Source organism: Saccopteryx leptura, chromosome 4 (assembly GCF_036850995.1).
Source record: "Saccopteryx leptura isolate mSacLep1 chromosome 4, mSacLep1_pri_phased_curated, whole genome shotgun sequence".
Taxonomy (NCBI): Eukaryota; Metazoa; Chordata; class Mammalia; order Chiroptera; family Emballonuridae; genus Saccopteryx; species Saccopteryx leptura.
In genome coordinates this window covers 117956125-117970441 of record NC_089506.1, presented here as the reverse complement: position 1 = coordinate 117970441, position 14317 = coordinate 117956125, and positions in this window count along the sequence as shown.

The window sequence follows — 14317 nt, the reverse complement described above, 5'->3', positions numbered from 1 at the left end:
TTCCGTTCGGGCGCGCCGCCGCGGTGGCGCGCCGGCACGTCATTCAGCGGCCCTTTCCGGGCTCGGGAAGCGACGTGCGCGCTCCCGACGGCGTCCGGGAGGTGCCGGGTGGAGAGGCGGCTGGGGCAGAGAGTTGTGTAGACCCCGCGGAATGAGAGCGGTTTGCAGGCCCGTTGCTACACTTGCCCTGGGCGCCCGCGGTGTGTTTGTTGACCTTTTCGCATGAACGCTCAAGTGGAATGCTTTTCCTGCAGCTACTTTTGCCGCTACTATTGCTGCTGTATGGGAAGAACGTATTGGAACGGATGGTAGCGTTGTATTAACGTCTTAGGAGAAATTGCATTTGATTTAGTGTTTTGAAAACAGCCGCTGCCCTGCAAGAACCGTCGTGTGAACATGTGAAGGGGCGATGTTGGTGGGGGACCCGCCCCTAGCTTGGAAGCTCAGTGTACAGCAGAACACCGGGATCAACGGCAGCCAGGGCTGGTCCAGCGGCCGCAGGGGTAGTTGCACCTGCTGCCCCACCCACGGCACTTTGGCCACGACGTCGACGCTGAGGGACCGCGCGGCCACCTGCCTGCGTGCAGCGCTCCCTCTGCCAGACGCTGTTGTCCGCGCTCTACATCCATTATCTCCTTTAATACGCGTCATAACTCTTTTTACAAGTTATGAGGTTAAGGCACAAAGAGGTTGACGAACTGCCTCAAAAACACACAACTACTGGGAAGCTGATCAAAGAGTCGACCCCCAATTTTGGGGCTTCAGAGTGTTTACTCTTAAAAGGGAAGTTCTGGCTTTTAGCTTTCCCATACTGTGACCCCAAGAAAGAATATACCTGTGAAAAATAACTCCTGGTTAACTGGGTCCAAATTTATAACCAGTGTACAGAAGCCACTATTCACAGAGACGCCGCATACAATGGAAAGCCAGAGACTGAGCTGCCCAGCCTCCTGCACTGCATTGCTGCCTTCTGAGCCCAATGTTATGAAGAGTTCGTGCAATCCTATTTTGACCAATGACCTGCGATCTGCCCTGTCCAATTGTAGGTGTGCAGGTATGTCCTCATTTGCGTCTTTTTCCCAACCACCGGCTCCATAGGAACAATCAGGACGGTGCAATTTGGGCCAATTTGGATTTCTAATCAGCATGAAAGTGGACCAGTGAAAGACTAGGGCAGGTACTTTCTCAGGGTTGTCTGTGGGAGTATGCAGGTAGGCTCGGGTTGTCTGTGGGAGTATGCTTTCCATTTATGCTGGAAGCTGCATTTTCCCGGTCCACCTGAATTAATTCTCTCCCTTTACTGCACCCCATATGAGGGACTCCTGTTGCCAATGGATTGGTGGCAGTGCCATTGGATTGGTTTTCAGTGACATTGAAAACTGAGGTTACTGTCTTTGTAGCACGAATAGGACTCACAAGTTTCCTGCCTGAGCTCATAACTAATGAGTTTGCTAGGAGGGAGGTGGAGGAGTCCTGTGGTGCAGGCTGGGATGGGTCATCTGGCTAGAGCCCAGAGAAAGTGGGACAACCTTGTGGGCCTGTACTCATCAGACAGAGCCCAGGGCAGTCTAGTTTGCCCTGATGGAGCAGAGAACCTGATCTCCTGGAATACCCCCTACAGTTCCTAAAGACTGCACTTGGCCTCTGTAAGATTTCAGTGCAAGTTAAAACAGTTGTAAAGGACATGATTTCTGGCACACTGTAAATGTAGTTTTAAATAAAACTGGATGTCATTCTTTGAAATATAGAGACCATAGTGATTTGATTGCTGCTATTGTTCATGTTAAAAATACATGAATAAGTTCTATAACAGGACAGAATTTCATTGTTCCTTTTTCTCCTTGAATTCCTGCTTCCATTCCATTGCTTCTGCAGAATTTTACCTTAATATGTCTGTAGTGGAATAATCCATTGCATGGCCTTGGATGGGAACACAACCAACAAGAAAAGAATGTTTTGCCAAGAGAATTGTTTTGTGACTTGAAGGTGGGTCACTGAAACAGGTCTGTGTGACTGAAGGCAGTTGCTGGGCTTTTTCTCAGTAAAATATTCTCATAAGATATCTGTTCCTTTCAAGGTTATCCCTTGAGATAAAGAGATGAATGTTGTGGGAACCATAGAAGCAATAGCAATTAATGCCTTTTGATATTATATTGTTATTAAGCTATCATGCAGGTATATTCCATGTATCTTTAAGTAAAAGTTATGCTTGATGTTATGCCAATTTCTCAGTAAACAGGCTTTTTGAAATCTTGTGAATAAAAATAGGACACAGCGCAAACTCGGGGCCATTTGCCTGAGCGAGCAGTGGTCCTTTGCTAGTCCATGATGATTTTGTCTCCTGATCTCTCTCTCTGCGCCCCCGACACACAACAACATATGTCAGTGTGTTGGCATCCTTTTTTATTTTTGTATTGCTCATATCTGTTAGGATAGCTATGAAATACTGCTGTAACAAGCCCAAAATCTCAGTGTCTTCACACAACACAATTTATTTCTCACTTAAGCATCAGGTCCAAAGCAGGTGGGATCATCTAAAGAAGTACACAAAAAATAAGAGAATTCATCAACAAGCAGTAATCAAAATGAACAAAAAAATAGCTAGCATGTATTTAAATTACAACTAGTTAGATGATATAATGGAAAAAGATTTATTTCCTCAAGGTTACTTATAGGGAAAAATAAAAAACCAAATATATAAAAATAAAAATAAAATGCCTAGCAATAAACTGAAAGGCAAAAACCACTGGCCAAATGGGGAAACAAGGCTAGTGTGTTCCAAAGGAAAGTTTATTTTAAAAGCACCTGGGTGCAAGCAGGCCGAGACCAGCAAAGGGTGTCAGCCCCAAGCTGTGGGAGGGAGCCTTAGATATAGCGGTTGCTACAGGCATTTGCTGGCAAGGGGTTGCCTGCACCTGGACATGCTCAGATTAGCATATCTTGCTTTGTGGCCTTCACTGATTTGACTATAAGAAGTAGGAGGGGGATTCAGCTGTAGAAACATAAGTTCTTTCTGACACAGAATAGGCCTAATCAGCATGGTCCTTTCTGGTGTCCTTGGTAAATTTTGAAGACAGTGGAGGTCAGGAATCTCCCAGGAACAGCTGGGTCCTGGCACTGGCTAGGCTTTTACAAACAACCATTGTGATTTAAACTTCCCTGTCAGGTCCCTCCCCAATGTAAGCTTCCCCTGACTTTTTTTTTTTTTTTTTTTTTTTGTATTTTTCTGAAGCTGGAAATGGGGAGAGACAGTCAGACAGGCTCCCGCATGCGCCCGAGGGGAGAGACAGTCAGACAGACTCCCGCATGCACCCGACCGGGATCCACCCAGCACGCCCACCAGGGGGCGATGCTCTGCCCCTCCGGGGCGTTGCTCTGTTGTGACCAGAGCCACTCTAGCGCCTGGGGCAGAGGCTGAGGAGCCATCCCCAGTGCCCGGGCCATCTTTGCTCCAATGGAGCCTCGCTGCGGGAGGGGAAGAGAGAGACAGAGAGGAAGGAGAGGGGGAGGGGTGGAGAAGCAGATGGGCGCTTCTCCTATGTGCCCTGGCCGGGAATCGAACCCGGGACTTCTGCACGCCAGGCCGACGCTCTACCACTGAGCCAACCGTGACTTTCTTGCAAAGGGAATCTTTTTGCTACATTTCAAAGTAAAGGCCAGGAAGCCATTAAGAGAGAGAACAGCAAGCAAATGAACTATAACCTCACAGTGGGGGATGAAAATGTTCTGATTTAGCCTTAGTGGGAAGTTGGGTGAAGGGAATTTCAATTTTAAACGGGCTCTGGAGTTAAAGGAGCCCCGAACTCAAACCTAACAATTTACTCACTCTAAAAAAGCCTTCTCCAAAGCACATTTTATTAAAACTGTCAAAAGTTAACAACAAAGAAAGAATTCTCAAGGCAGTTAGGGAAAAGAAGGAAGTAACCTGTAAGGCAGGGGTCCCCAAACTAAGGCCCGCGGGCCAGATGCGGCCCCCTGAGGCCATTTATCTGCCCCGCTGCACTTCCGGAAGGGGCACCTCTTTCATTGGTGGTCAGTGAGAGGCCCATAGTTCCCATTGAAATACTGTTCAGTTTGTTGATTTAAATTTACTTGTTCTTTATTTTAAATATTGTATTTGTTCCCGTTTTGTTTTTATACTTTAAAATAAGATATGTGCAGTGTGCATAGGGATTTGTTCATAGTTTTTTTTTATAGTCCAGCCCTCCAACGGTCTGAGGGACAGTGAACTGGCCCCCTGTGTAAAAAGTTTGGGGACCCCTGCTGTAAGGGAAAGCCCATTAGATTCTCATTGGACTTCTCAGCAGAAATCCTACAAACTAGAAGTGAGTGGACCCATATATTCAAACTACTTAAAGAGAGAAATTTCTAGCCAACAATAATATATCCAGCAACATTATCCTTTAAATATGAAGGAGAAATAAGACTTTTTTTTTAGATATATAAAAGCTGAGGAAATTTACCACCAGAAGACCTCCATTGCATGGGGTTATTCTACCTGAAACAAAGAACAAAAAGAAACAGAAGAGCTCTATTGCAGGGAGTTACTCTACTTGAAAGGGGGTTATTCTACCTGAAACAAAAAAACAAAAGGTCACAAACTATATTTGTGTTGGAACAGAGAGATAATGAGATAATGGACGTCCGGCCACACAATCAATTAGCCAAATGAAGAAATTAGGAGTCTTTAATTAGCCTGCTGCACCGACCGCATGAAAACCTAAATTGTTCAAATCAATGCGGCCCTGAACAGTTTGGGGTTAGGTTTTGTTTGTTTGTTTGTTTTTTGGGGAGGGTTACGTTTTACAGGGAGAATTACAGACCGATTGAGGAATGGGGAGAGGAGAAAGTATAACAGTAAAACAAAGCGGTGAAACAAACTTTCTTAAAATGTTTATCAATAGGGTTAATTCAGAGAGAAACATTCTGAAGATACCTGCTACTTTGCAAAGCTAGTCCAAGGCCACAGTCTGGGAAACCAGTCCCAAGGCCAATAGGGAGTAACTTTCAGAAAAAGTAAGTTCTGCTAAAAGTCTCTTTGTTTTAGAGAAAGTAAGTTTGCCAAAAATTACTCATGTTTAAGAGCCTTTCTTTTCTACACTTCATTCCCTACTGGTTTTAATTAAATTTTAATCAAATCATTGATTGATTGTTGTTTTTGTTGCTATCCTCTTGTATTGGGGTGTATTGATTTCTGATTACTATTAATTTGATAGAGTTTATCCTCTTTTGAATAAACCTTGTAATAAAATTAATTAAACATGGTCCTACTATCAAACAAGTTAAAAGTAGAGGACCAATCGCTGCAGACAAAAGGGTAGTGAGCCATGGTGACCAATTAAACATTCTTTGGAACTAATTCTCTGACAGTTCAAATTCTTTTCTTCTCTTTTTTATGTTTGCCTTAACTAAAGATAGGCTTTCTTTAATTATACTGGAATTATTAGTACAGAAACAAGTTTTCTTTAATGCTGCACATAAACTACCTTGTTGAAGGATAAATCTAAGCCTCTTCTATTTTGTAATACAAATAAATGAGGCATAACATTTGCTAGAATATATAATAGAGGCTTAGTCTGTTCCTTAAACTTTTTTTTCTCTTTGTACAACCGCTTACAACCTGCAACCTTTTTTTTTTTTTTTTTTTTTTTTTTTTTTTTCATTTTTCTGAAGCTGGAAACAGGGAGAGACAGTCAGACAGACTCCCGCATGCGCCCGACCAGGATCCACCCGGCACGCCCACCATGGGGCGGCGCTCTGCCCACCAGGGGGCGATGCTCTGCCCATCCTGGGCGTCGCCATATTGCGACCAGAGCCACTCTAGCGCCTGGGGCAGAGGCCAAGGAGCCATCCCCAGCGCCCGGGCCATCTTTGCTCCAATGGAGCCTTGGCTGCGGGAGGGGAAGAGAGAGACAGAGAGGAAAGCGCGGCGGAGGGGTGGAGAAGCAAATGGGCGCTTCTCCTGTGTGCCCTGGCCGGGAATCGAACCCGGGTCCTCCGCACGCTAGGCCGACGCTCTACCGTTGAGCCAACCGGCCAGGGCCCAACCTTTTGCAACTTATAATACATAAACCCTTAGCTTTCATGAACTTTCTTATCTATTGTGAAATAACTAGCTTTCATAACAACTTTTTCTTTCTTGAAAGTATATTTATACATTATACCTTCTATTATCAAAACTATACAATCCCTTTTTAATCAGAACTCTTAATTTTAAAGATCTTAACCTTCAATGACAACTTAAGTTAGTGATAAGCAATTTTCTTTTAAAATGTGCCTTTTTTTGGTGGTGTCCTCCCTTTAAGTAGCTTGTTGGATACATGATTAATATGTATAGGTTACTTTACAGGGGTAGCTATGAGTATATATAAATATATTTTTCATTTACTTTGTAGCTTCTTTCTTAGCAAAGGGACTTATACCCCCCTTCTTTATTACTCATACCAGCACATGTATTAAATCTTAAGATGACTCGCTCTGGCCTTCCCCCAACCCAAGCTCCCCCCTTTCCCAAAGTTTAATTATAAAGACATCTCCCAATGGCAAGGTTTCTCAAGCTTCTGCTGTGCATAGACTAGCCAGCTTCTGGTTTGTGGCTGGAGCAGGGCATGTTGTCCTTCTCAGGGTCAACTTACAGGGGTTAGTGGGATCTGTTTGCACCGTCTCCGAGGGGTTCTTCAAGGGAAAATGGGCCTCACCCTGCCTAATACAATTCTATGTGAGGTGAATTTTTCCCAGTAGGGGGTGTATTTAGCTTCTAGCAAACTAGGGGGAGTAAGTCAGTCCAGTTTTCACCAGTTTCTAAAATGAATTTAGTTAGGATTTCAGAGCCCAGACAAATTGAAAGAAGGAACCGAACTCTGAGGCCTGTAAGCACAGTGTAATTTCTAATTATGTTCAGTGCCTTTCCTACTAGCTGTGAGACCTTAGATACGAATGCAGGCCCATTATTAGACCTAATATTAATGGGCAAGTCAAATCTGGGAATAATTTTATATAGCAATATCTTAACAACTGTTATTGCAGTCTCATTTCTAGCAGGAAAAGCCTCTACCTATCCTGAAAAGGTGTCAGTAAAAACTAATAGATATTTATATCCCTGTGCTGGCGGCTTTATCTCAGTGAAATCTATCTCCTAATGTTCACCTGAGAAAGTTCCTCTAGTTGGTATAAAGAGGCGTCTCTGGCAATAAGCATTCTGGTAAAGTCACTAAGATTTCTAAAGACCCTACTGATTTTAAAGCAACTTCTTTGGCTGCCTTATCTGCTGACCGATTTCCTTTTTCCTCTCTTGAGTCCCCTTTCTGGTGTCCTGGGCAATGAATAAGTGCTACAGTTTCCGGCAACCAAACAGCTTCTAGTAAAGCTAAAATCTCACTTGTTTTTAATGTCCTTACCAGCAGATATCAGGAATCCTCTCTCCTTATAGATTGCTGCATGAACATGGGCAGTAGCAAAGGCATACCTGCCGTCAGTGTAAATGTTGACCTTCTTTCTTATGGCCCACCTCAACGCCTGGGTGAGTGATAACTTTTGCCCACTGAGCCAAGGTCCCGTGGGGCAAGGCTGTGCCTATATGGTCTCATCAGGAGTTACTACAGCTGTTCCAGCATATTGAACCCCATCTGGGACAAAGCTGCTGCCATCAGTGAATAGCTGTACTTCTGCATTAAATAGAGGTACATCAGTAAGGTCTGGTCTTGCAGTTTGAACAGACTCTAACACTTCAGAGCAGCCATGCAAGAGGATGCTTGGTTGTTTGTCAGGCATCAGGCTTGTTGGGTTGATAGCCTGCGTCTGGACAAACAATGCGAGGCTGATCTGATCTGTGAGCAGGGCTTGATACTGTGTGATCCTAGCATTAGATATCTACCTAAGCAAAGTCCCTACTGCATGTGGGGCTGTGGCTGTCAGGAACAGTTCTTGCCCATGGTTAGTTTATCTGCCTCTCTTACTAGTATGGCAGTGGCTGCTATGGCTTGGAGACAGTTTGGCCATCTAGATGTAACAGGGTCTAGCCCAGGTGTGGCCAACAGTTTTTGCCCCCAGGCTAGATTAGAAAGAAAACTTTTTTCACGGGCTGGACAAAATATTAATATTAAAAAATGTTAAATACAAAAGCAATTCCTTTAAGTAAACAAAATTTTATTATGTAATTTGTCTATTAACAAATGTGGGTTAAAAATAATTTTAATATACAATATTATTTTAATAAAAATATTTTTAAATAAAAAATAAGTACATACCGTATAAATATTCAAACTGTATTGCAATCAATCAAAACAATATTTAATCAATAGAATGAGCTTGAAGGGGTTATAGCGCAAATAAAACAATTATTTCGTTTTACAAACAGCCTGGACACGTTTTCAGTTATGAACTGCAGCTATTGTCTATGCTACAATGCCACTTAATTCAGCACACTTGACCACAAAAATAACGAATTGTTTGACCTTGGGTGCACACTGGCAAACTCCACCTAAAAGAATGTGGGTTTCACATCGCCCCTAAACGTCAAACAGTTCATATGGAGTACAGACGAGTACAAAGGTTGTAAATCTTTATAATGAAAATTTTTAAAAAATAAAGAAGTATTGCGAATCCATTCGACCAATTATTGGAAGTTAACCCTAGATTAGTCACACGCAGAATTCTTTTCCGCACATCACTATCCTATTAAATATCTCGATTTCCAATAATCAAAGATGTTTCCGCTTCTGAGTAGCTGAGATTTTAAAGTAGCGGAGAATATTAAAAATTTAATCACCCCTGGCCGGTTGGCTCAGCGGTAGAGCGTCGGCCTAGCGTGCGGAGGACCCGGGTTCGATTCCCGGCCAGGGCACACAGGAGAAGCGCCCATTTGCTTCTCCACCCCTCCGCCGCGCTTTCCTCTCTGTCTCTCTCTTCCCCTCCCGCAGCCGAGGCTCCATTGGAGCAAGGATGGCCCGGGCGCTGGGGATGGCTCCTTGGCCGCTGCCCCAGGTGCTAGAGTGGCTCTGGTCGCAACATGGCGACGCCCAGGATGGGCAGAGCATCGCCCCCTGGTGGGCAGAGCGTCGCCCCATGGTGGGCGTGCCGGGTGGATCCCGGTCGGGCGCATGCGGGAGTCTGTCTGACTGTCTCTCCCTGTTTCCAGCTTCAGAAAAATGAAAAAAAAATAATAATAATAAAAAAAAAAAATTTAATCACGGGCCAGATTGGGCCCGCGGGCCGTATGTTGGCCATGCCTGGTCTAGCCACTTAGAGCAGGGATGGTCAACCTTTTTATACCTACCACCCGCTTTTGTATCTCTGTTAGTAGTAGAATTTTCTAACTGCCTACCGGTTCCACAGTAATGATGATTTATAAAGTAGGGAAGTAACTTTACTTTATAAAATTTATAAGGCAGAGTTACAGCAAGTTAAAGCATATAACTACTTACCAAGTACTTTATGTTGATTTTTGCTAAGTTTGGCAGAATAAATCTTTATAAAACAACTTACTATAGTTAAATCTATCTTTTTATCTATACTTTGGTTGCTCCGCTACCGTCCACCATGAAAGCTGGAACGCCCACTAGTGGACGGTAGGGACCAGGTTGACTACCACTGGCTTAGAGAGGTAAGCAATAGGCCTGCGCCGTGGCCCTAAAGTTTGGGTCAAAACCCCTTTTGCTATTTCCTTCCTTTGTGAACAAAGAGCTGGAAAGGTGTTGTAACGTCTGGCAAAGCCAGGACAGGGGTCTCAGTGAGGGCCTTCTTGAGGGTTTCAAAGTTTCTTGTTCCTTATCTGTCCAAATTAACTCTTGGGTTCCTGCTGTACAGGAGTAGAAAGGCTTGGCTATCTCTGCAAACCTAGGGATCCACAACCTGCAGTATCCAACTGCCCCGAGAAATTCTCAAACTTGTCTCTTGATAGTGGGGGTTAGACTTGAAGGATTGCCTCTACGACTGGAGGAGAGAGCGCGCTTCCCCGCCTCAGTGGGGTAGCCTAGACAGGTCACCCTAGAGGTGCAGAGTTGTGCCTTCTTAGCTGACACCGGTACCCCAGAGTCTGCAGTGTTTGTAAAAGTCCCGCAGTGGCTGTCTGGCAGCTTACCTTCGTTTCTGCAGCTAGAAGCAAATCATCTGTGTACTGTAGCAGCGTGCATTCCGGATGTTCCTGGTGGAAGGTGAGTAGTAATGCCTCATCAAACAGGGTCGGTGAATTCTTGAAGCCCTGTGGTAATCTGGTCCAGGTTAGTTGTCCTGAAGTGCCTGCCTCTGGGTCATTCCACTCAAAGGCAAAGATGGGCTGACTTACAGGGGCCAGGGGAATACTGAAGAAAGCATCTTTCAAATCTAAGACTGTGTAAAGTTTCCAGTCTGGTGACAACAGGCTTAAAAGTGTGTAGGGGTTAGGCACAGTTGAGTGTATTGTCTCAACCCATTTATTTACCTCCTGTAAGTCTTGGACTGGACCACAATCTTTGGTGCCTGGCTTCTGGACAGGCAGTAAAGGAGCATTCTATTGGGACTGGAAAGGAACAAGAATACCAGCTTCTACCAGTCTTTCTTCTAATGTCCTTCTTCTTGACAATAAGTGCACTGATTTCTGCTTAACTTAGGCTTCCTTTTCTTCTTATTCTGGTGTTCTAAAACAGCTACAACTACCTTTGTTATTTTCTTAGTGTGTTTCTCCTCAAGGTGTGTCTCTGTTATTATAAACTTTCTGAGCTATATCTAACAATTGGGAAATCACTATTCCCGGGAAGCCTTCTAATTTTTGTAGCTTCCTCGTGATGCCCGGAGTAGACTGTGACACGAAAGCCAAGTTAACGGAGCTAGCATTCTCTGGTGCTTCAGGGTCTAGAGGTGTGTAGATCCTGTAAGCTTCTTCCAGTCTAAGAAAGCTGAGGGAGTTTCCTAGGGGCCCTGGATAACCTCCGACACCTTAGACAAATTCATGGGTTTCTTAGCAGCTCCCCTAATCCTGGCTAACTAGAAACTGGTGAAAAAGTGTTCAAAGCTTCCCGTCCCCCAGTAGTGTTAGGGTCCTAGTTAGGCCAGACAATGGAAAACACCTTATCAAGGTGTTCCTGATTATCCTCCTCAAAGCCATTTCTCCCCAGCATGACAGCTTTTCTAGCCTCTGATTTTATTCTTTCTCTCTCTTCAGTAGTAAACAAAGTAACTAAAAGTTGCTGGCACTTGTCCCACAATGTGTATACAGCACAGATTCCAACAGTCCTGTTATAGCCTGAGGCTTCTCCAAGGCGGATGGAGCCGTTGGAGGAGGAAGATATGGAAGGGGCAATCCTGAACCTTCCTGAACAGCTTGTAAAACAGACCTTCTTGTCTGACTTTGGGGCTGTTACTAACAAAACATGATGACCGTCTCTGACAGCTCAGCCTCTCAGCCAGGGAAGGGGATTCTCTACTAGAGCCCTCCACTGATCTATATATGGGAACTGGTCTGGGTGGACCGGAGGCTTAGCTATTACATTCCATACAGCTCTGACATCTCTAGGCTCTAATGAGCCCTGTTTTGGCCACTTTACTCTAAAGGATGGCCATTCCAGTTTACAAAGAGTTCAAAGTCTCCCCTTGCTTAGTTTTACACCATAATCATCAGAAAATCCAATTTGGAAATTCTTAAGCATACACTCAAGAGGAGTTGGACTCTTACTTTGCCCTTCCCGCATTGTTACAAACAATATGAGTTTGTAAACTTCCCAAAATCACAAAAGGGATCATGAACCAAGGTTTGTGCCAGTTTTCTAAAATGTCCTCCGTTGGATCATATCCTGGAGAACCAAAGAACTTTCAGACAAAAGGGAAAGGGGTGCCCGTGAAGAGCCACACACTGGAAACTCAGGCTCAGGTACCTGAGCTCCTTATTCACACAGTCACTCAGGGGTTTTCAACACAGAGACAGAATAACAAAACAAAAGTGAAGAACGAGAGCTCGCAGGAATAAAATCAGAGAGGGACCCTTGAAAATGAAGGTCCTCTATCCAGTGAAGAATGCTGGCAGGTGATCCCAAAGAAGGACCAAACCAGGAGATGTCTCTTAGGATGTCCTGTAAAAATAAACAGAAACGGCAAAACCGACAGAGGGCAGACATATGGAAGCAACTCCAAAGGTGTCCTAGGAAGCTTGAGGTGGGACTCAGTCCCAGCAACTGTCTTCCCAAGAGCACAGAGATCCCTCTTTCAGATAACTCTCTGCCAATGTCTTGGCACTGGAGAGCCTATTGTGTGAGTTTAATCACGTCTGACCCTCGATCACAATAGTCACAGAAAGGCTTTCTTGATGACTCCAAATGGATGGAAGGGCATGCTGATTGTCTACGGCTGACTGTTGGTCAGACAGAAAAGACCAGCAGGGCCCTGGAACGTCTCAGATGGTGCATCTCCAGCTAGGCTTCTGCTCCCGGCAGTCAGACCGAGGCGGTCAGCTCCCCGATTGTGTTGCAAAGACAAAAAGACAAGTGAATCCAAAGGACTCTTATGTTGCTGGGGCCTCCATATGTTGTGTTGGAACAGTGAGATAACAAGATAACGGACGTCCTGCCACACAATCAATTAGCAAATTAAGAAATTAGGAGTCTTTAATTAGCTGGCTACGTGGACTGCATGGAAACCTAAATCGTTCAAATCAATGAGGCCCTGAACAGTTTGGGGTTAGGTTTTATAGGGAGAATTCATTACTGACTGAGGAATGGGGAGGGGAGAAAGCTTAACAGCAAAACAAAGCAGTGGAACAAGCTTTCTTACAATGTTTAACTGTAGGGTTAATTCAGGGAGAAACATTCTGAGAACACCTGCACCCTTGCAAAGCTAGTCCAAGGCCACAGTCTGGGGGACTGGCCTCAAGGCCAGGAATAGGGAGTCTTTTCAGAAAAAGTAGGTTCTGCTAAAAGTCTCTTTGTTTTAAAGAAAGTAAGTTTGCCAAAAATTATTCATGTTTAAGAACCTTTCTTTTCTACACTTCACTTCCAGTAAGATCACCAACAAACACAGCATAAATTAGGGTAATTTAGGACACCAAAATCATAAAAAGTGGAGGGGGTAAAGGTCTGAATCTGCCAAGAGGAATGGAGATTAGATGCATTCAAAAGATAAAGGACTAATGTAAATATAAACTTTCTTTGACATAAACCTAATGGTAAATACATACAAAAAAAAAATCCAAAATCAAGACACATAACTTCAAGAGAGAAAACAGTAAAAAAAGTATGGAATACCACCAAACAAAAACAACATACAGAAACACAAAGGAAAACAACCAATGGAGACATGGAACTATCAGAAAACAAGATAAAGTGGTTACAGGAAATCCTCATACATCAATAACTACCCTAATGCAATGGATTGAATTCACCAATAAAGAGACACAGAAGAGCAGACTGCTGCCTAAGGAGACACATTTAAGGTACAAAGTCAATGTGAAAGGGTAGAAAATGATTTTCCAAGCAAATTGTATCCACAGAAAAGCAGTATGCTACACCTGACAAAATAGATTTCAAAATAATAAAGGTAACAAGAGACAAAAATGGACATTTTATAATCATATAGGGTATACTACATCAAGAAGACATAACACTTCTTTATATAGAAGCACCTAATTATGGAGCACCAAAATATATAAATAACTATGAACAGAAACTAAAGGGAGAAACTGATAAAAAACACAATCAAAGTAAGGAACTTAAATACTTCATTGACAGCTATTATAAATGGATCATCCAAACAGAAAATTAATAAAGAAATAATGACCTTAAATGATACATTAGGCCAAATGAACATAACTGATATTTACAAGAGTTTTTCATCTCAGATCATCAAATTATACTTTCTTCTCCAGGGCACAGGGAAGATTCGCAAGGATAGATCATATGCTGGGACACAAAACTAGCCTCAACCAAAGATCTGAAATTTGAAATCCCACTTCTGTGCATTTACTCAAAGAAACCTGAAACACTAATTCAAAAAGATAAATGTTCATCACATCATTATTATAATAACCAAGATATGGAGCAACTATAGATGAACAGATAACGTGGTATGTATATACAATAAAATATTACTCACCCATAAAAAAATTACATCTTGCCATTCACAAGAAGGATGGACCTAAAGGGTATTATGCTAAGTGAAATAAGCCAGACAGAGAAAGACAAATAATATATAATTTCAATTACATGTGGGATCTAAAAATAAAACTGAAGCAAACTCATGAATACAGAAAACAAACTGATGGTTTTGATAGATGGGGGGGTTGGGGAAATGGGTGAAAAAGGGCAAAGAGATTAAAAAGTACTAATTACCAGTTATAGAAATAGTCATGGGGATG